This window comes from Balaenoptera borealis (assembly GCF_965194805.1).
Source record: "Balaenoptera borealis genome assembly, chromosome: 18".
Taxonomy (NCBI): Eukaryota; Metazoa; Chordata; class Mammalia; order Artiodactyla; family Balaenopteridae; genus Balaenoptera; species Balaenoptera borealis.
The window spans coordinates 48,971,168-48,992,693 of NC_138877.1; the positions used below are offsets into that span (position 1 = coordinate 48,971,168).

At 38.7% G+C, this 21,526-nt stretch overlaps 1 protein-coding gene across 7 annotated transcripts in view; it reads right to left on the reverse strand.

The window, feature by feature from the left end:
* TBC1D4 (TBC1 domain family member 4) overlaps nucleotides 1-21,526 on the reverse strand; it is a 248,147-nt gene that overhangs the window by 82,006 nt on the left and 144,615 nt on the right. Inside the window, exon 1 of one of the 7 annotated variants that reach the window (XM_082365917.1) lies at nucleotides 11,618-11,641. The exons of 5 other annotated variants lie outside the window; for them this stretch is intronic. The gene's annotated coding sequence lies outside the window, so the exon portion shown is untranslated. Of the gene's footprint in view, nucleotides 1-2,049; nucleotides 3,519-11,617; nucleotides 11,642-21,526 lie in introns of those variants that run through there. One more of the 7 variants, XM_082365919.1, reaches the window with a different exon arrangement.

Genomic DNA, 21,526 nt, shown 5'->3' on the forward strand with positions numbered 1-21,526 from the left:
GCAGAATTTTGATCTTGTCACAAATATTTTAATGATTATTAGAGTTAATTCTATCAAGACTGAAAATAAAGTCAGTTTGACCTTAGTTGTATCAATTCCTCTATATTATAAGTCTGTACTTTTTCTCATTGAGAGCTGTTATGTGAAGAACTGATTAGTGGCTGAATCCCTGTAGTCTCACAGGACATTTCCCTGAGACCACAGGTAGAAGCTCAATACCTAAATATAATTCAGTTAATGACCCAGTTCATGGAAGCAAAGCTTATCATCTTGACTAAACTGAGTAGGTAATTTAATCTTCCAATAAGTTGAATTGTTAACTGCACCATAAAACATAGATTCTAGTTGCCTTTAATATCTTCTCTCAGGTCATGACTAAACGCAGCTTACAATGACCTGCAAAGAGGCTGGCCTGTGAAACTGATCTAACAACATTCAGCTCTGTTTTTGCTTATAAGTGGAACACACACATGTAAGTTAACATCATACAGCCCCTGCCTACACACTCAGAGCCCATACCAGAAGGGACACACCGATAAAGAAAGGACAGTCAAATATCCACAGTGGGAAAATGAGTTATCAGAGAACCATGAAAACTTTCTGTTGAGACATTTATTTGAGATCAATCAGAAGCAACACAAGAGAAACACAAAATCTCTATCCAGTACTTACACATATACAAGACATTTTGGGAAAACACTATTCTCCTATAGGACAATGTTAACTGACATATATTTAGATTTAGATTTAGATGTGTTTTTGAATGAATTTGACTCCTTGCATGTATCACATCTTTCAACGTCTTTTTTTCTCTTTACCGTTAATGCTATAAGCTCCTAAGTGAAAGACTGAGTTGTGGTGATTTTGTGTCTTACTAGAGTTCTTCCACTTGACCACTGGGAGAGAATTCTGTACTCAGAAGAAACCGAGTGACAGTTGTCAGCAAACAAAAATATACAAATAGTGAACAACCACCTAGAACCCTGATGAAAGCTCTCCCGGATTGAGATGGGGTTAGTAAATTCCTGTTGATAACACAAGAGAGATCTGGCACTCCCCAGAATAGAGAGCTGAGGCTTTCCACTCGGCTCAGTGTTCACCCCAACTAGGAAGTGAATGTGTGTTGCAAGAATGTCTTCAGATGCTAGGAGACACCTCAAGCTACACGCTCTAGGTTCATACTCTAGTTATTCGTACTCTGGCTACGAATAATGCCACTGCTCAGAATCTGCCTACATCTCACAGAGTCTGATGAAAATACAATGCCAATTCAAGGCAAAGTTTTTATTGTATAGCATAGTTTTATATGTATAGCATATAATTTTAACACAAAATAACAATAATGAAAAGGGAGTTAATAATCCCTCTACCCAGGAATTAAGAGGTTTATACTCTCTCCCCTGATCTGCCAGGAATTTGTGTCATTCTGCTTTCTAGAGTTTCCTTGCCAGTAAAGTGGGGGACGAGAAAGATGCTCAACAAGATCTCACCTAAATCCAAATTTCCATGGGTTTACTTTTGCATCGATGTTAATATAGGAACAAAATAGTGTACATTAAAAGAAGATGGAAAATCATCTCTATTATTAAGCCAGAAATATTGTAAGTCATCGACATTATTCATTTCCATTGACACACAATAACCAATTGCAACAAGCGATAAAATAAATGGGGCTTTTTTTCAAATGCCTCATGATATTTAGAAAAAGCACAGGGCCACCTTTAGCTAGTATTCTGTCCCTACACCTTCAGTGATCTCACTAAAAGAATATAAGTTCAAGTATCAAAATTCAGACATTAAAGCAATTCCTCACTCTAGAGAAAAGAAAAATTGCCACTAGATTCCTGGATGTCAGGCTGTTGTTTCTCATTAATTAATTATCATAATTAGTCATCACATTCCAAGAAATCCAATGGTATTGTAAAAATTACACTTCACCTGACTTCACAAGTAAATAAATTCTACAACTACCACACACTGATGTTTAAAGTCCTAAGCAAATCCAAGGGAAAAAAGTCTGGATACTGAAAAAGCACAAAGGAAAGATACCTTTGGTCAGGAAGCAAGCTGAAAATTGCAGTTGTTCTCCAAGAGCAGTGAATATGCCAAACTGATGTAATCCTTAGTATTAGCTCTCTGTCGCACTTAAGAAGTTCTCTTTCATTCTAGATAAGCCAGCAGTAGTTTTGCTGTATTTGTTCAAGTCGATGTTATCACTATGCAGCCAATTATAAAACTTCCCGGGAATAACCGTTATTGCTTCAAAAGTAAAGTATTTCCTGACTCTGCAATCAGGAAACACACTGATTGTTCAGGGCTAAAGAACAGACTCTCTCGTTTTCTTTTAAAAGAAGCATTTTAAATTTGAGTGCCACTGTCTTTCTTATGCTGTTTAAATAATCACGTGTCCAAGGCTTATTAATTATGAAGGTAGGAGAAAATTAATCTATAATACAATGTCTTCTTTCCTCATAGAGTTCATTGATAAACAGATGAACTTCAGCAAACATTTAAAAATGGATACAAATATGAATATGAAAATAAGCCTCTTAAGACATATTTAAAGCAAAAAAAAAAACTGGGTAAATTCTTTCACAACGGACATGAGCTTGGCTGCTTGATTCATTATTAATCTTTTTATAATAATTATAGTAGGCACAGCAAGATTTTGATAAGCACAAAAAAGAGGGAAAAGGTGTAAAAAAAAGTTGAGGAAAAAATACTAGGAAACATTTCAAGTAAATTGCAAAAAACCTGCCAAATGAGAAGAATTAATCATTTAAACTAGTCTCAATCAAAGAGAGACAGTGAGGAAAAGAAATGTATTTGCTCTGGAAGTAATACATGCCATTAGGGGATGGGTAGATTTCCTTACTAATTCTGTTTTACTTAGGAAACTATTAAGATCAGTTCAGCATTTTGAGAAAAGACTGATTTTGGAAGATATATACGTGCCATGAAATAGTTCACTTACATTAAGGGAAAAAAATCACCATTATTTAAGAACCCATAAGATGTTCCAGCCCCAGTTACTTTGGAAGAACACTCAGTCTGTGTTGTCATTTTTAAGGTGAGGTTGTCTGACAATCTCAATAAGAAATAAAACTGATTTTTAAACCATTTTAACTTTTATCCAAAAGTACTTCAGTGATTCTTTGTATTTGGTTAAATATATAAATATTAATATAAACAATATTAATTATTAATAATATTAATAATATATAAATTATTATTTTAAAGTAAACCTTACACAGTAAAAAAGAGGTCTAATTATCACTAGGTCTAGAGTCAAAATCGACTGGAATAATGCAGTGGTCTTAAAATCACAGAATTTTAAAGTTAAAGGCACTCTTATGGAATCACCCGTCCCCACTATCTTGTTTTACAGATGGGGAAACAAACGGTTTACATTAAAAGTTAAACCATGGGGCTTTCCTGGTAGCACAGTGGTTAAGAATCCACCTGCCAATGCAGGGGACACGGGTTAGAGCCCTGGTCAGGGAAGATCCCACGTGCTGCGGAGCAACTAAGCCCGTATGCCACAGTTACTGAGCCTGCACTCTAGAGCCCGTGAGCCACAACTACTGAGCCCGCAAGCCACAACTACTGAAGCCCATGCGCCTAGAGCGCATGCTCTGCAACAAGAGAAGCCACCGCAAGGAGAAGCCCACACACCACAACGAAGAGTAGCCCCCGCTCATTGCAACTAGAGAAAGCCCGCATGCAGCAACAAGACCCAACGCAGCCAAAAATAAATAAATAAAACAAATAAATTTATAAAAGAAAAAAAAAGTTAAACCATGAAAGAATAATGAGATTACAAGTAACGAGACTCTTTGGAGCCAAAGAAAGCAAGGATATCTCTACTACTTACACTGCAGTCATACAAGTTGCTTGGGTTTGAGTCTTGGGCTTCAGCCAAGACAGTTTCCTCTCAGATTAGGCTTTGGTTCTTAGATATTCTCAGCCCCTTTGCTCCAAACTCATTTTTGGCTCGCGCTTCTCTGTTGTTTCCTGGTGGCCTCTGAGTTAGTTCAAGCATCAGAGAGAGAAATTCCTTGAACTTCCTACCAAGTTCTCCCATCCTATTCTGTCTCACTGCTCATATCTTTGAATTCCTTCTCTGAAAGATATGACTTGTGCCTTTATGACCGTTCAAAATTTGAAAAAGTGATCAGATGTAAAATAAATGAAGGTAACTCACAGGAAATCTGGGGACTCATAATTTTGATTGATTAAGAGAATGGAATGTCCTCAGTAGTGGCTGAGTTTAGTGCTACAGGGAAATAAGACAGAAGATGGGGTGGGTGAGAAGTTAGATGGCAAAGGACAGACAAGGACAGTCCTTTTCAATTCCCCTTTCAAAAGCAAACTCATTCTTTTAAAAGTGGATTAGTCGGGACTTCCCTGGTGGTGCAGTGGTTAAGAATCCGCCTGCCAATGCAGGGGACACGGGTTCAAGCTCTGTTCCGGGAAGATCCCACATGCCGCAGAGCAACTAAGCCCGTGCACCACAACTACTGAAGCCCGCGTGCCTAGAGCCCGTGCTCCGCAACAAAGAGAAGCCACTGGAAGGAGAAGCCCACGCACCGCAACAAAGAGTAGCCCCCACTTGCTGCAACTAGAGAAAGCCTGCACACAGCAACGAAGACCCAAGGCGGCCAAAAATAATAAATTAATTAATTAATTTTTTTTAAAAGTGGATTAGTCCACAGCATGGCATATTAGAAAAGTACATAACATGCAGTTAGAGGTCTCGAGTTTAAAGCCCCATTCCAGTATCTATGATTATCTGTAGAAAAGACACCGGATATCCTGGTTTTTCATCTGCAAAATGGGAATCACAATGTTTATGTCGAAGGTAACCTGGGAAAATTAAACTAAAAGTGCAAAAGTGCCTGACACAGTGCTAGGACAGTGAAAACATTCAACAATGTTTAATTAAATCGAGAATGTAAGTCTGACTTGTACTGTGTAAGGAGATGAAGGAAGTGAGAAGCTGTTGCTAAATAAAAACACACTGCCTTTGCGAAAGTTAAATTGTAGTAGGGGGTATAGAATGAATAAGTAAAACATAAAGGATTTGAGACAGTAAAAACTGCCAGTGAGAAAACTAATGCCCAGAAGGGGGGACAGAAAATTTGGAGAGGGTGGCAGAACAGTTGCAATTTTAGAGAAAGGTGTCTCTATAAAATATTTGAGTAAAAACCTGAAGTCAGCAAGAAGGTGAGCCATACAGATATCTGAGGGAAGAACATTCCAGGCAGATAGCACACCAAGTACGAAGGCCATGAAGCAGAAATTCGCCTGGCGTGTTCAGGGAACAGTGACGAGCCCATGTGGCTGGATGCGAGTGAGGCAGCAGAAGATGACTGAAGAGGCCATTGTGGGGAACAGGGGCATCTAAATCACGCAGGACCTTGAAAGGACTCTGGCTTTTACTCTTGGTGAGACAGAGAGCCATTGCAGAGTGCTGAGTTACATGTTTAAAGAATCCCTTTGCCTGCTGTATGGAGAACAGATGGCAAGGATAAGGGGGCAGAAGCCTACTGCACCCAGGATGAGCCAGTGGTGGTTCACAGGAGAACAGCAAGGGACGGGGTAAGAAGGAGCAGACTTCTGAATATAATTTTAAAGGCACAGTCAGGGGCTTCCCTGGTGGCGCAGTGGTTGAGAGTCTGCCTGCCAATGCAGGGGACACGGGTTCGAGCCCTGGTCTGGGAAGATCCCACATGCCGCGGAGCAACTGGGCCTGTGAGCCACAACTACTGAGCCTGCGCGTCTGGAGCCTGTGCTCTGCAACAAGAGAGGCCGCGACAGTGAGAGGCCCGCGCACCGCGATGAAGAGTGGCCCCCACTTGCCGCAACTAGAGAAAGCCCTCGCACAGAAACTAAGACCCAACACAGCCATAAATAAATAAATAAATAAAATTTTTTAAAAAAAGGCACAGTCAACATGATTTGTTGATGGATCTAACGTGGATTGTAAAAGAAGGTGAGGAGGCATGGATGAACTTTATGGGTTTTGGCTAGAGGAACTAGAAAAATGGAGCTGCAGTGAAACAGGGTGAGGGATAGGGATGGCTTAAGAGAGTAGGAGCTTAGCTTTGGATTGTTAATTTTGAGAAGCTTACAGACATCCAATGGGTGATGTCAGTAGGCAGTTGAGTACATGGAGCTCAGGGGTGAGGACAGAGCTGAGAAAGAAAAATTGGAAGATATTAGCATATAAATAGCATGTAAAGCCATGCAATTAGAGGAGTCCATCAAAAAAGTGAGCACAGATGACACAGAGAGACAGAGCAACAGGGAGAGAGACATGGTGAGCTAGGCAGAGAGAGAAATATCTCCGGGAACCAAGCCCTGAGGCGCACAATGCCTATAGTTTAGGAGATGGAGAGATATGAGCAAAGGAAAATACATCAAGAGATACAGGTAAAACCAGAAAAGAACGATATCCAGAAGCCAAGAAAGAAAGGTTTCCAAGAAGGAGGGGGTTAAGCACTATGAGATCATAGGTGACTTTAACAAGAAAAGTTTTGGTGGCACTTAGGGCAAAAGCCTTAATGGAGTAGGTTCGAAAGAAAATTTTAGGAACAAAATCCAAAACATTAGGTACAGACAATCTTTTAGGGCTGTAGCTAGAGGTACAAGTGAGTCAAAAGAGGGTTCTCTTATAGACGGGTGAAATGACAGCTTCCAATAGAGAATTTCCAATAGTGAAGGGGAAATTGATGCTCTAGAGAAAGAGAGTAGCACTGCTAGCAACATCTTTAAGTAGGCAAGAGGGGACAGTGGAAGACTTTGAACTGACCCAGGGCATGGCCAGTTCATCTCAAAAGGTGCAAATGCAGGAAGACATAGTGGTGGGAGTTTGGAGAATCTGTCCTCTGACTGCTTTAATTTCTCAGTAAAACAGAAAGCATAATCATCAGCCGAGGTAAGGATGGGGAAGAAGATCAAATGAGTATTGATCAGTCAACATTTAATTTAATTCAAGGCTGACTGTAGGCAAAATTGTGAGGTGATGGTATCTTTAGAACCCTCAAGCTTCACTTTCTGTGTTCGGATGATGTGGAAATGTGACTTCTACAACTCCTTCATGGAGACATTGCATTTTAACCTAAGTTTTAACTTGAGAACTGAAGTATCTTAGATGAAACTCAGGAATCAACCAGAAATTAGAAGAGAGGTTTTTGCACCCTGAAATGAAACAATGCAGGTAAACAGTTTTTTCTGCCTAGGATGAGATTGGGAGCTAACCTTGTAAGTAACAGTTGTGTAAGAAATGAATTCTGGAAAAAGTTCACGTATGGTAGGGAAAAGAAGTGTTCTGTACCTTACAAAAATAAGAATAACACAGTTTGATTATAGAGTATCTGTGTCACTTGTGAAAAATAATTCTATATTTCTTTTTTTGGATATGGATATTTATACAGATATGATCAAAAAAGGTGAAGTCAGCAGAGTCACCAATGCAAGAAAATCAAACTTCTTACAAAAGTGTAATCAAGAAAGTTAATCTTTTATGTTCTAACTATAGAAACACGGAATAGGGGCATCTAAGAAACAATCCTGAAAAGCTGTTATTTATTTACTTATGCTGGCACTATGAGACCCACTTTGAAATGCAGCATATCCCTCTACCCAACCACAAAGCACTTTCAATGTGAGATCAACCTACTACCTGTTTATTCAACAGACTGCTTTCTATTCATCAAATCAGTCCTATTATTTGCTTAATGCTCACATTTTTAAAAATATACAACTCAAAATCAATAAACCTCTAGCCAGGCTAACTAAGAAGAGAGGACACAAATTACTAATATTAGAAATGAAAGAGGGGACATCGCTACAGATCCCATGGAAATTAAAAGCATAGTAAAAGAATACTATGAACCACTCCATGACCAGAAATTCGATATCCTAGATGAAATGGACCATTTCCTTGAATGCTACAATCTGCCAAAATGCATACATGAATAAATGATCTGAATAGGCCTAAATCGAATCAATAGTTAATAATCTTCTAAAACAGAAAGCACCAGGCTCAGATGGATACACTGGTGAATTCTGTCAAACATTTAAGAACAAAATGATACCAATCCTCCATAATCTCTTTCAGAAGATAGAAGCAGAGAAAATACTTCCTAATTCATTCTATGAGGCCAGCATTACCCTAATATCAAAACCAGACAAAGACAGTATAAGAAAACTACAGACCAATATCTCTCATGAATATAGATGCAAAAATCCTTAACAAAATACTAGCACATCAAATCCAGAAAAGTATAAAAAGAATTATATACGAGGACCAAGTAGGATCTATCTCAAGTATGTAAAGGTGGTTCAACATTCAAAAATCGATTAATGTAATCTATCACATCAACAGACTAAAAAAAAAAAAAAAATCACATGATCATATCAATTGAAGCAGAAAAAGTATTTGACAAAATCCATCACCCATTCATGGTAAAAACTCTCAATAAACCAGGAATAGAGGGGAATTTCTTCAACAAACTAGAAAAAAATCTACAGCTAGCATCATACTTAATGGTGAAAAACTCAAAGCTTTCCCACTGAGATCCAGTACATGGCAAGGATATACTTTCTCACCATTCCTTTTCAACATCATACTAGAAGTCCTTGCTAATAGGCAAGAAAAGGAAACTAAAGGTATCCAGATTGGAAAGGAAGAAATAAAACTGTCTGTTTTGAGATGACATGATTGTCTGTAGAAAATGTGAAATAAAAATAAAGGAAAAAGGAAATAAAAATTTACCAAAAAAACAGTCTCTAGGTCCATCCACATCTCTACAAATGACCCAATTTTGTTCCTTTTTATGGCTGAGTAATATTCCATTCTATACATGTACCACATCTTCTTTATCCATTTCTCTGTCAATGGGCATTTAGGTTGCTTCCATGACCTGGCTATTGTAAACAGTACTGCAGTGAAAATTGGGGTGCATGTGTCTTTTTGACACATCATCACCTGGAACACCTCCTGGAACTAGTAAGTGATTATAGTAAGGTTGCATGATACAGGGTTAATATACAAAAGTCAATTGCTTTCTTATATGCCAGCAATGAACAAGTGGATTTTGAAATTAAAAACATTTCATTAGCACCCCAAACACAAATACTTAGGTAAAAAATCTAACAAAATATGTATAAGATCTATATGAGATCTACAAGACTCTGATGAACATGATCAAAGTAAAGCTAAATAAATGGAGAGATATTCCATGTTCATGAGTAGGAAGACTTGATATAGTCCAGATGTCAACTTGATCTATAAATTCAATGCAATCACAATCAAATCTCATTAAGTTGTTTTACAGATATTGACAAACTTATTCTAAGTTGATATGGAGAGGCAAGCAACCCAGAATAGCCAACACAATATTAAAGGAGAAGAACAAAGTTGAAGGACTGATGCTATCTGATTTCAAGATTAATATAAGGCTATGATAATCAAGACAGTGTGGTATTGGCAAAAGAAGAGACAAATAGATTCATGAAACATAATAAACAGCCCAGAAATAGTCTCACATAAATATAGTCAACTGATCTTTGACAGAGGAGTAAAAATATAATGGAGCAAAGATAGTCTCTTCAACAAACGGTTCTGGAACAACTGAACATCCACATGCCAAAAAAAAATTAATCTAGACACAGACATTAAACCCTTTACAAAAATTAACTCAAAATCTAGAAAACCCAGATGACCTCGCGTATGGTGATGCCTTTTTAGATACAACACCAAAGACACGATCTATGAGCCAAAGCAATCTTGAGGGAAAAAAAAAAGAGCTGGAGGAATCAGACTCCCTGACTTCAGACTATACTCCAAAGCTACAGTAATCAAGACAATATGGTACTGGCACAAAAACAGAAATACAGATCAGTGGAACCAGATAGAAAGCCCAGAGATAAACCCACGCACCTATGGTCAACTAATCTATGACAAAGGAGGCAAGGATATATAATGGAGAAAAGACAGTCTCCTCAAGAAGTGGTGCTGGGAAAACTGGACAGCTACATGTAAAAAAATGAAATTAGAACACTCCCTAACACCATACACAAAAATAAACTCAAAATGGATTAGAGACCTAAATGTAACAAGACCGGACACCATAAAACTCTTAGAGGAAAACATAGGAAGAACACTCTATGACATAAATCACAGCAAGATCTTTTTTGACCCACCTCCTAGAGTAATGGAAATAAAAACAAAAATAAACAAATGGGACCTAATGAAACTTCAAAGCTTTTGCACAGCAAAGGAAACTATAAACAATATGAAAAAGACAACACTCAGAATGGGAGAAAATATTTGCAAACAAATCAAGGGCCAAAGGATTAATCTCCAAAATATATAAACAGCTCAGGAAGCTCAATATTAAAGAAAAAACAACCCAATCAAAAAATGGACAGGAAAAAAGAAAATGGACAGAAGACCTAAATAGACATCTCTCCAAAGAAGACATACAGATGGCCAAGAGGCACATGAAAAGCTGCTCAACATCACTAATCATTAAAGAAATGCAAATCAAAACTACAATGAGGTATCACCTCACACCAGTTAGAATGGGCATCATCAGAAAATCTACAAACAACAAATGCTGGAGAGGGTGCGGAGAAAAGGGAACCCTCTTGCACTGTTGGTGGGAATGTAAATTGATACAGCCACTATGGAGAACATATGGAGGTTCCTTCAAAAACTAAAAATAGAATTACCATATGACCCAGCAATCCCACTACTGGGCATATACCCAGAGTAAACCATAATTCAAAAAGACACATGCACCCCAATGTTCACTGCAGCACTATCTGCAATAGCCAGGTCATGGAAGCAACCTAAATGCCCATCGACAAAAGAATGGATAAAGAAGTCGTGGTACATATATACAATGGAATACTGCTCAGCCATAAAAAGGAATGAAATTGGGTCATTTATAGAGACGAGGATGGACCTAGAGACTGTCATACAGAGTGAAGTAAGTCAGAAAGAGAAAAACAAATTTTGTATATTAACACATATATGTGGAATCTAGAAAAATGGTAGAGATGAACCTGTTTGCAAGGCAGAAATAGAGACACAGATGTAGAGAACAAACGTATGGACACTGAGGGGGGAAAGTGGGGGGTGGTGGTGATGGTGTGATGAATTGGGCGATTGGGATTGACATGTATACACTAATATGTATAAAATAGGTAACTAATAAGAACCTGCTGTATAAAAAATAAATAAAGTTTTTAAAAAAGACAATCTATGAAAAAAATAATTGAGAAGCTGGCCTTCATTCAAATTTAAAACTTCTGCTCTACAAAAGACAGTAGCAAGGGGATTAGAAGACAAGCAAATGTTTTCTTCAAGGCTGCGAGAAAACATTTGCCAAAGACACATCTGATAAAATCTTGTTATGCAAAATACACAAAGGACTCTTAAAACTCAGCAATAAAAAAACTACCTGATTAAAACATGGGGCAAAGACCTTAACAAACACCTCCCCAAAGAGGATATTCAGATGTCAAGTAAACATTATGAAAAGATGCTCCACATCATATGTCATCAGGGAAATGCAAATGAAAACGAGATGCCACTACACACCTATTAGAATGGCCAAAATCTGGAACACTGACAACACCAAATGCTGGCGAGGATGTGGAGCAACAGGAACTTTCATTCATTGCTGGTGGGAATGAAAAATGGTTCAGTCATTTTGGAAGACAGTTTGGTGATTTCTTACAAAACTAAACATACTGTTTTTTTTTACAAAACTAAACATACTCACGATACGATCCAGCAATCTCACTCCTTGGTATTTACCCAAAGAAGTTGAAAACTTATACCCACAAAAAAAACTGGCACACAGATGTTTTAAGCAGGTTTATTCATAATTGCCAAAACTTGGCAGTGACCAAGATGTCCTTCAGGAGGTGAATGAATAAATAAACTGTCATACGTCCAGACACTGGAACATTATTCAGGGCTAAAAAGAAATGAGCTATCAAAGCTATGAAAAGACATGGAAGAAACTTAAATGCATATTACTAAATGAAAGAAGCCAATCTGAAAAGGCTATATATTGTATGATTCCAATTATATGACATTCTGGAAAAGGCAAAACTATAGGGACAATAAAAAAGTTCAGTGGTTGCAGGGATGGGGATGGCAGAGGAAAAGCACAGAGAATTTTATGACAGTGAAAATACTCTCTGTGATACTATAATGATGGATATATGTCATTATAAATGTGTCAATACCCAAAGTGTTCAATACCAAGAGTGAACCCTAAGGTAAACTAGGGACTTTGGGTGATTATGATGTGTCAGTGTAGGCTCATGCTTGGAAACAAATGGACAATTCTGGAAAGTGATGCTGATAATGGAGCAGGCTATGCATGTGGCAAAGCAGGGGGTATACAGGAAATCTCTGTACCTTCCTCTCTATTTTGTTGTGGATGGACCTTAAATTGCTCTAAAGAAATAAACTCTTTTTTTTTAAAGTACACAGTTCAAGGACTTCCCTGGTGGCACAGTGGTTAAGAAGCCGCCTGCCAATGCAGAGGACACAGGTTCGAGCCCTGGTCCAGGAAGATCCCACATGCCGTGGAGCAACTAAGCCCGTGTGCCACAACTACTGAACCCGTGTGCCACAACTACTGAAGCCCAAGCACCTGGAGCCCGTGCTCCACGACAAGAGAAGCCACCGCAATGAGAAGCCCGTGCACTGCAATGAAGAGTAGCCCCTGCTTACCACAACCAGAGAAAAGCCGGCGCACAGCAACAAAGACCCAACACAGCCAAAATAAATACATAAATAAATAAAACCTTACTTTAAAAAAAAAGAGAAAGTATTCAGTTCAATACCATTTGTATTTACTCCAACAAACACTAGAGGGAGCTTTCCCACATGAACTAGTTTACCTAAGCAAAAAATAAAAAAAATTTTAAAAAAAAAGGTTTTTTATAAAACTGAAACAACGCCACTGTTTATAAAATATCATTACCACTGCTCCCATATTAGTCTTAGAACATTAACCACTGCTAAGTAAATTAACTGGAATTTTAACTGATTAGACAAGTTTGGCAATAAAATTAATAAGTTAATAAAATAAAGTTAAACTGAAAAAATTAAGAGTATATCAATATCAGCCCTTGATAACATTTAATCTGTTAGACATTTTCAAACAGGACATAATAAACATAATAAGAAAGATACATCTTGATTCTTTATCGCGATATATGAAAGTATGGTCATCTAAACTAAATGCTAAAATGGGACACTGGATAAGTAGTTTTAACTTATGAAATGTCTAAACTCTTGAGAAGAGAGCTTTTTGAGCAATGCTTGGTTATGAAATGTAATGGGCCTCTGGGAAAGAGGCAAGAGACAGGAGGTTAAACCCAGAGGGACCTGGATGTGACAAGCTCAAGCTGAGATCAGGCGATAAAGCTGTAATGTTATCAAAAAGCAAAAGCTGCCATGAGTTTCTCAGAAACCTATTTTTGTCCTGGCCTTCTGTATTATTTCAGATATTTATACCCCTACATGAGTGGTGAATGAGCATCTTGCGAATGAGAAAAATCCGACATTCTTGAACTTTTATTCAGCGGCATGAGTGACTTGTAGACATTATTAACCCCTAAATGTGTGAATGTCTCCCTTTTTCAAAGAAGAAAAGTCCTAACCGACCACTACCCAAGGATAAAAAGGAAAACATACATTTGCTGCTCTCCGGAATTAGGCTGGAAGGAAGGGCAATCACAAGGAACCAGATGCCAGATCTCTGATCTGACTTGCCCTTCCCGTGGGTGAAAGGAAAAGCTCGTCTCCGCGTAATGACTGCTCACCTTGGCGTGCCCTTCTGTGCCACCTCCAACCCTCACAGTGGAGGTAAAACTCCTGAAAACAACATGAGTCACAATGGACTGATACTTCCGGTGAAATGAAAAATTAACACAATGAAATCTTTTTTTTTTTAAATAAATTTATTTATTTTTGGCTGAATTGGGTCTTCGTTGCTGCACGCGGGCTTTTCTCTAGTTGCGTGGAGCGGGGCTACTCTTCGTTGTGGCGCAGGGGCTTCTCGTTGCACTGGCTTCTCTTGTTGTGGAGCACGGGCTCTAGAGTGCAGGCTCAGTAGTTGTGGCATGTGGGCTCAGTAGTTGTGGCTCACAGGCTCTAGAGCGCAGGCTCAGTAGTTGCAGCGCACAGGCTTAGTTGCTCCGCCGCATGTGGGATCTTCCTGGACCAAGGCTCGAACCCGTGTCCCCTGCGTTGACAGGTGGATTCTTAACCACTGCGCCACCAGGGAAGTCCTACAATGAAATCTTGCATCAAGATTTGCCTTTTGGGCCTGCATTCCTTCTTTCTGCTTGGGACATGGTGAATTTACCGAGAAAAGTTTCTGATCAGAGAAAACTTCTTTTTCAGAGCTGATACAGGCTGTTTCAAGATATTCTTCTTTGTTCATTAAATATCAAAGATATCCTCCGCTCCGCTCCTTGTGTGATCCGGCTAAATGATACCAAGGGAAAGCATATAATGATTTAGGTGATAGAAACCACCCCAGTTTCCTGTCACCTGTGATTGAAGAAATCAATGAAAAGCTTGAGTTTTTCAGACCTGGAGAAAGAACACATTCTGACTATGCACCTCACAGGCATCTGACTTAAAACCAGATTAATAAATATAGTACTCCCAAAGCAATAAACCTTTACCTTTGAGTTCTCTGAAATGTCACCAGATTGCTTGAAAGCCACCTGGATGAGTGCACTGTGTCATGACTAGCCTTTGCCCAGCAGAAACACAGACTTATCCACCCTTGGACATGACCTGTGGACAGAGATCTTCTCTCCCCTTCAACAGAACTCAATCACATGACACCATTACCTTTCAATTAACTGATTTTTCATAAATTTGTTAAGATTTCAAGTAAACAGTGGTAACTCAAAGCTTCTCCCCACAGAAGTATATTTACTTATCAAATTTCGTGTATGTCAAACATTTAACTGCCAAATTTTAATTCCTTGAAGGAAACTCTCACTTTAGAATTTTAAGTATTATAAGTGTCACAATAGAATGTGTGGCACTGAAATATTTATCATGATGTAACAGCCTTAATTTTCTAATACCCCAAATGCTTCCTCATATCTATTTCAAAAGGATTAATAATTACAGCAATGCTTCAAGGCTGACATTATAATCAACTTGACTGGAGATAAAAGAAATTAAGGAAATCTGTTCAGTGGCAACTAATAATTGGCCTATATAGTGTGACAATGTGGCCAGAGTTAATTTTCGTTAAAATTTGCCACAGGATCTATCTGAGCTGCGTCTTGCAAAAATGTATAACTTCGAAGTCAGAAAGCAAATTCAAAGCAAACCAGCAGTCCTCATATTTTTCATACATGGATGGCTTTCAAGAAAGAATAAGATGATTCTTATCATAAATCATTTATGAAGGACTTATCAGGTGAAACAGGTACTGTTTTATCTAAATAGCACCCACCTTAATTTAGAAGAAATGGTTCTAGTGAACGCTGCCAATCCTTGCACCCTCCCCCAGCCCCCCACAAAGTAGGCCACAATGGAGGGCATGTAATCTCGATGGGACCAGTGACAGATATAGGGGTTGGCATGTGACCCAAGCCAAGTCAATCTGAGTAGCTCCCTAGTATTTTCCAAACAGAAGGAGAGACACAACTGTTTTCCATCTGAGGTCTCAAGCTGTTGAGGAAGTTAGTCTGGTCCACAACAGGTGGACATATCCCTTCACTGGAGAAAGTCAGTCTAGAGTAACACAAAATGAAACCTAGAGGAAAACAGAATTAAAGCCAAGATTTAGAGAAAGAGATTCCTGGGGTCTCTGGCTATAGACATCCTTAGAGATGTGACTAATGATCTCTTGGTGTCCTCCAATTCTGGGCTCACTCAGGATCCTTTCATATGGGTGGGTGGTTTTCACCCTTGCCTCTAAGAGCCCTGACTAGTATACAAGTCTATGAGAATATACACTAATAGAGATGTTAAAAATCTGTTAAATATTATATATAACCTGTTGAACCCAATCGTTGGGATTGGGTTCATCTGCTATGACTGAAACCCAAAACAGCAGTTGATTACACAAAACAGAAGTTTATTTCCCTCTCATATAAAAGTCCAGTTGGCACTGCAGGACTGTTTTGTTTTGACATTGTGTCACTAAATATCAAAGACTCGGGTCCTTCTATTTTTTTGTTATGCCTTGGGGGCCTCAACCCCATTGTCCAAAATAGTGGCAACTGTATTCCAGGCAGTAGGATTAAATAAGAGAAAAAAAGAGCAAGAGGTACACACGTACACACGTACACACACACACAAATAATGGACACTCTCTTTCTTATGGAAGTTTTCCTAAGGAAGTTGCCCCCTCAAAAAAATCTACTTACACCCCACTGACCAGTACTAGAGGAATTTCTAGCAGCAAGAAAAGCTAAGAAATGTAATCCTGACTCTGGATGGCCACGTACCCAGGTTAAAATTCTATTACTGAAGAAGAAGGGAGAACAGAAATCAGGAATAATCTTCATTCTTGCTGTAATTGTCAATAATTTATCAGAAAAAAGGCATTAGTCAGAGCTCATCAAAAAAAAAAAAATGAAGGTTAGCTATGTCAGAGTATTTAAATCATGTAACGGTTCTAAAAAGAAGGAACTTACGTCAAAGCTGCAGAAATATGTACTTAATAAAGAAAAGAGTAGACTAGGTGTTTCAAAAACTTCCCGAATTGAAGAAGCAGATAACCTTCTGATCAACCCCCAAAGACAGTCATGGGACTACAGCTTCTCACTCAAAGAAAACAAAGCACTGATGGCAATGCCAGTAAACTACATGGGCAGTCAACACTGAAATTTATACATATTTTTTCCTAATAAACCATGTTAGCTGGTGGTCTTTAAGTAAACTTTTACAGTTCTTTAGAGATAGCAATGGGGCAGCAACCCACAAATAACCACCTAAAACTTATTTCAACCTGTAATATACCCCTGCTCATATTATTCTGGTGCAGTTAAATAGCAGATTTCAAGGACTTAGTAAAAAAATGTAATATAGCTCAATAATAATTTTTTACTGATCACATGTTGAAATTATGTTTTGGATATACTAGGCTAAAGTATACTATTAAAATTAATTTCACCTGTTTCTTTTTACTCCTTTTTTTAAAAAAAATCCCTTGACTCAGCAAATTTTTATTGAACAAATGTTATGAGCAAGGAAGTGAAACCGTGCACCTCAGACTGGGACTTGAACCCACATGCCAGGACTCGAACCCCGCCAAAACCCAGAATGGGACTCAAACCCACATGGCCGGGACTCGAACCCGGCCAAAACCCAGTCTTCCAACTGAGATCACACACCTGGTCTCAGGACTTAATGAAGCTCAGGTTCTTGATGTCTCATCATAGAAAGAACTCAGTGAGAGACAAGGTGATGGGTAAGAAGTGGATTTATTTAGAGAGAAACACACTCCACAGACAGAGTGTGGGCCATCTCAGAAGGTGAGAGAGGCACCAGGGTATGGGGGTTGTCAGTTTTCATAGAGGAGGGTAATTTCATAGGCTAATGAGTGGGAGGAGTTTCCCAGCTATTTTGGGAAGGGGCGGGGATTTCCAGGAATTGGGACACCACCCACTTTTTGATCCTTATGGATCCTTGGAACTGTCATGGCGCCTGTGGGTGCGTCATTTAGCTTGCTGATGTGTTACAGTGAGTGTATAGTGAGGCTCAAGGTCGAGTGGAAGTCGGCTTGTCCGCCATCTTGGACCCATTTGGTTCTAATCAGTTTATGTCATGTCCTTGGGCTATGTTATTCTTTCAAAGATTGTGCTCTGCCCACTTCCCTCCTGTTTCATTCCCCCCTCAGAGATTTTTACTCCCATATTCTTATGGGAAGCAGAAGGGCGATGGTCCCTCTTCTGTAACTGCTTCAAGGCTGAATAGGGGCATCGACCCTGCCTGTCAGGGAGTAAAAATCTCTGGATGCCTGATCTAGAGGCCCCAGGGGCAGAACAGCTCCTTGTTTTAAGTCAGTATAGGCTGGAATCCTCGCACAGTCATCATCTAGGTGTAGAACTGTTGTAACTGCTTCCATAGACTTTCTCTGAATCTCCTTGATGATGAAGAACTTTTTGTAACAGCATCAGAGTACAAAAATATCTATAGATGACAAAAGACTTAAAAGGCATGGTTAAACATCTGATTACAGTGTAATCGATAAAGACATTTGGTTACAATAACCAGAATTACGAATGATTACATTTAACTTAACATGCCAAATAATCTTCGTTAAATATTTCTCTCTAAGATATCTCAGGGGCCCTCGAAAGTACCCCAAAGTTAGCTAGAACAAAAGGAACTTAATTAAAATTTGATATTTGGGAAGTTTGTCAAAAAGTTTTAAAATACTTGGTCAAATAAGATCATAGGTCACTGTGAGACAATACTTATTTCTTAACCAAAGTTACAAAAGATCTCAAAAGCAAATACAGATCACTTAAAGGTAAAGAAACTCATACTATCTGTTACTAAAAGCAGCATTTCAAGAAAACTTTGGAGGGAGAAACTAAATCTACAGTCTTGTCCCAGCCCACTCCAAACAAAATTCATTTACCCAACTAAGTTTAATCCAATCTTAGAAAATCTTGATCATGCACAACTTTTTTCAGTTTTTTTTTCTCATTCCTCCCATCTTCTTTTACTGAAAACATACATCTTACTTTCCTTCAAAGTTTTTTTTTCCACATTCAGTTACTTTTCTTGTTGACAAATTTATAACAGATAGAATAAGGTTTTATTTGACCTCTAGTAAACCTAGGTACAACAGAAGTATTATACTCAACATTGATAATTTTAAAGACACGTCTATATTAATCTAACCAACAAGTTTAAGCCACCTTCAGTACCAGATATCTGTTTAGTATTGAATATTTTCCAGATGACATGAACCTGAAATTTATTCTGGCCATATTATTTTCTACTTCTGAGTATTTACATAAGCGCTCAATTTTCTTTTTTTCTTTTTAATTTATCTGTATTTGTTACAACTTTTAAAGCAGAATGTGACTTGAGCACTACGTCTCCATTCACAAAACTTGCTCCAAGTCACTTTTCAAACAGCTTTGCAACATGCCTAGATAGGCTTATAATTTTGCTACTCTCAACAACACTTTTCTTAGGAAAACAAGCCCTATGTATGGACTCCCATCAAGTTGGTTCAGTTGAACATACTAATTTCTAGAGGCCTGGCACATGCAGTCAATAACTACAGGCAAGGGAAGGTTTAAAAAGTAAATCCCAGAAGATGAAAGTTGCTTTAAGAAGTATTTTCTTTTAAACATCAAGGTATATGCTTCAGAACACTTCAGTGACAGAAGATTTGGTCTACTAAAGAATCCGCTTGATAGCTAAACACTTCAGACCACGAAGTTAACATAGGTTACATACACCTTACAACTACTTCAGCGCTTAATTTTTTAAAAGCCAATTAAGTAGAGCTCTTTTATGAATTAATTTTTGGCAATACTATACACCTACCACACACATATAGATACATATGAACACAAACACAGAGGCCTCAGAGTTCCCATTACAAAATTTCAGTCCTGAGTCAGGTAAAACATAAAACCCATCAGTTACAAGAGGTTGGATTCAAATTTGTCTACTGACAGATGGAACAAATCAAGGTCACCTATCTAGATGGCTAAACCCTTTTTACTAGTGTTTACAGACAAGACACTTCTTAGGATTTCTATTTATCCTTGACAAGTCAAGCTCTAAATTTTTTTTAAGCTTATTTTAACTTTATTTTTTCTTAATGTCTTTATTGGAGTATAATTGCTTTACAATGGCATGTTAGTTTCTGCTTTATAACAAAGTGAATCAGCTATACATATACATATATCCCCATATCTCCTCCCTCTTGCGTCTCCCTCCCACCCTCCCTATCCCACCCCTCTAGGTGGTGAGCTGATCTCCCTGTGCTATGCGGCTGTTTCCCACTAGCTATCTATTTTACATTCGGAAGTATATATAAGTCCATGCCACTCTCTCACTTAAGTTCTAAATTACTTCACCCTCTTTTTTAAAAATTTGCATTTAAAAAGATGGCAGAGATAAGGGTTCCTGAGAAGAGGAGATAGGACACTTGTATCTCAAAGATACAGGCAAGTTCCTCCTAGGATGACTTTGTTTCCCCTTTAATAATTAAAAGCCTCTTGGGATAAATAGGGAAGGCTTTGGGAGTGGTAAAAGGATTGGTGGGCTTTGGATTATTTTTAGAGCCACACCTCTGGTCCTGTAGAGACTACATTTGTAGGACTTCCCTGGTGGTGCAGTGGTTAAGAATCTGCCTGCCAATGCAGGGGACTTGGGTTCGAGCCCTGGACCGGGAAGATCCCACGTGCCACGGAGCAACTAAGCTCGTGCGCCACAACCACTGAGCCCGCGTGCCACAACTACTGAAGCCTGCGCGACTAGAGCCAGTGCTCCGCAACAAGAAGCCACTGCAGTGAGAAGCCTGCGCACCACAACGAATAGTAGCCTCCCCCCCCCGCTCGCCGCAACTAGAGAAAGCCTGCGTGCAGCAACGAGGACCCAACGCAGCCAAAACTAACTAAATAAATAAATTTAAAAATTAAAATTAAAAAAAAAAAGACTACATTTGTAAAACAAGAGCAGTTTTGCTTTCTTTTTCAAAGAATTGGGTGGTTACCTCAATGATATTGAAGGACTGACATACCCATTCACCTATGTTGGAAAGTTTTACTTTTCCTCATTTAGCTTAAGGGAGAAGGCCTCTTCCAAAATTCCTATCAGGCTCTGAATGTCAACTATGGTCAGTTTAGTCAGACCAGTGGCCTCCTATTTTGGTAATCCACTTACAAACATTTTTGAGGATCTTCCCTAAGTTTAAGAAATTTGTACCTTATATTTAGACATTATATAACACTTTTTACTTAATAATCACCAACTGGATATACTGGCCAAGCCCAGAACCTCAATACTCCACATTCCAGGGTCTACTAAGGTTTCTATTTTAGCTTCAGATTTTATCTGCTCCTTTTCGCTTTTTTTTAGAATCAGTTGGTGATGAGGGTGGTTCCCTTGCCCCTCGAGAAAGAGAGTGACCCCTAACTTAGTTAATAAATCTCTTCCCATTAAAGGGATGGGACAGTCAGGCACAAACAGAAAGGAATGTAAAAACAGCTGGCCATTGACCTTGCATAAAAAGGGTTCCAGGAAAGTGTGCCCATGTCTCTTCCCTGACAACCCCATTACGTATTCCTTATGATTGCTAAGGTTTCCAATCCTTTGGGTTAGGACTGAGAAGGTTGCACCAGTGTCTATAAGAAGTTCTATTAAGTGGTCCGCCACATCAATGACCACCCAAGGCTCGACATTAGTTATGTAGATGGTATCTCTAGGCAGAGCCACTTTCGGCCTTCGGCCCCTTTAGTCTTCTGATTGCAAAAC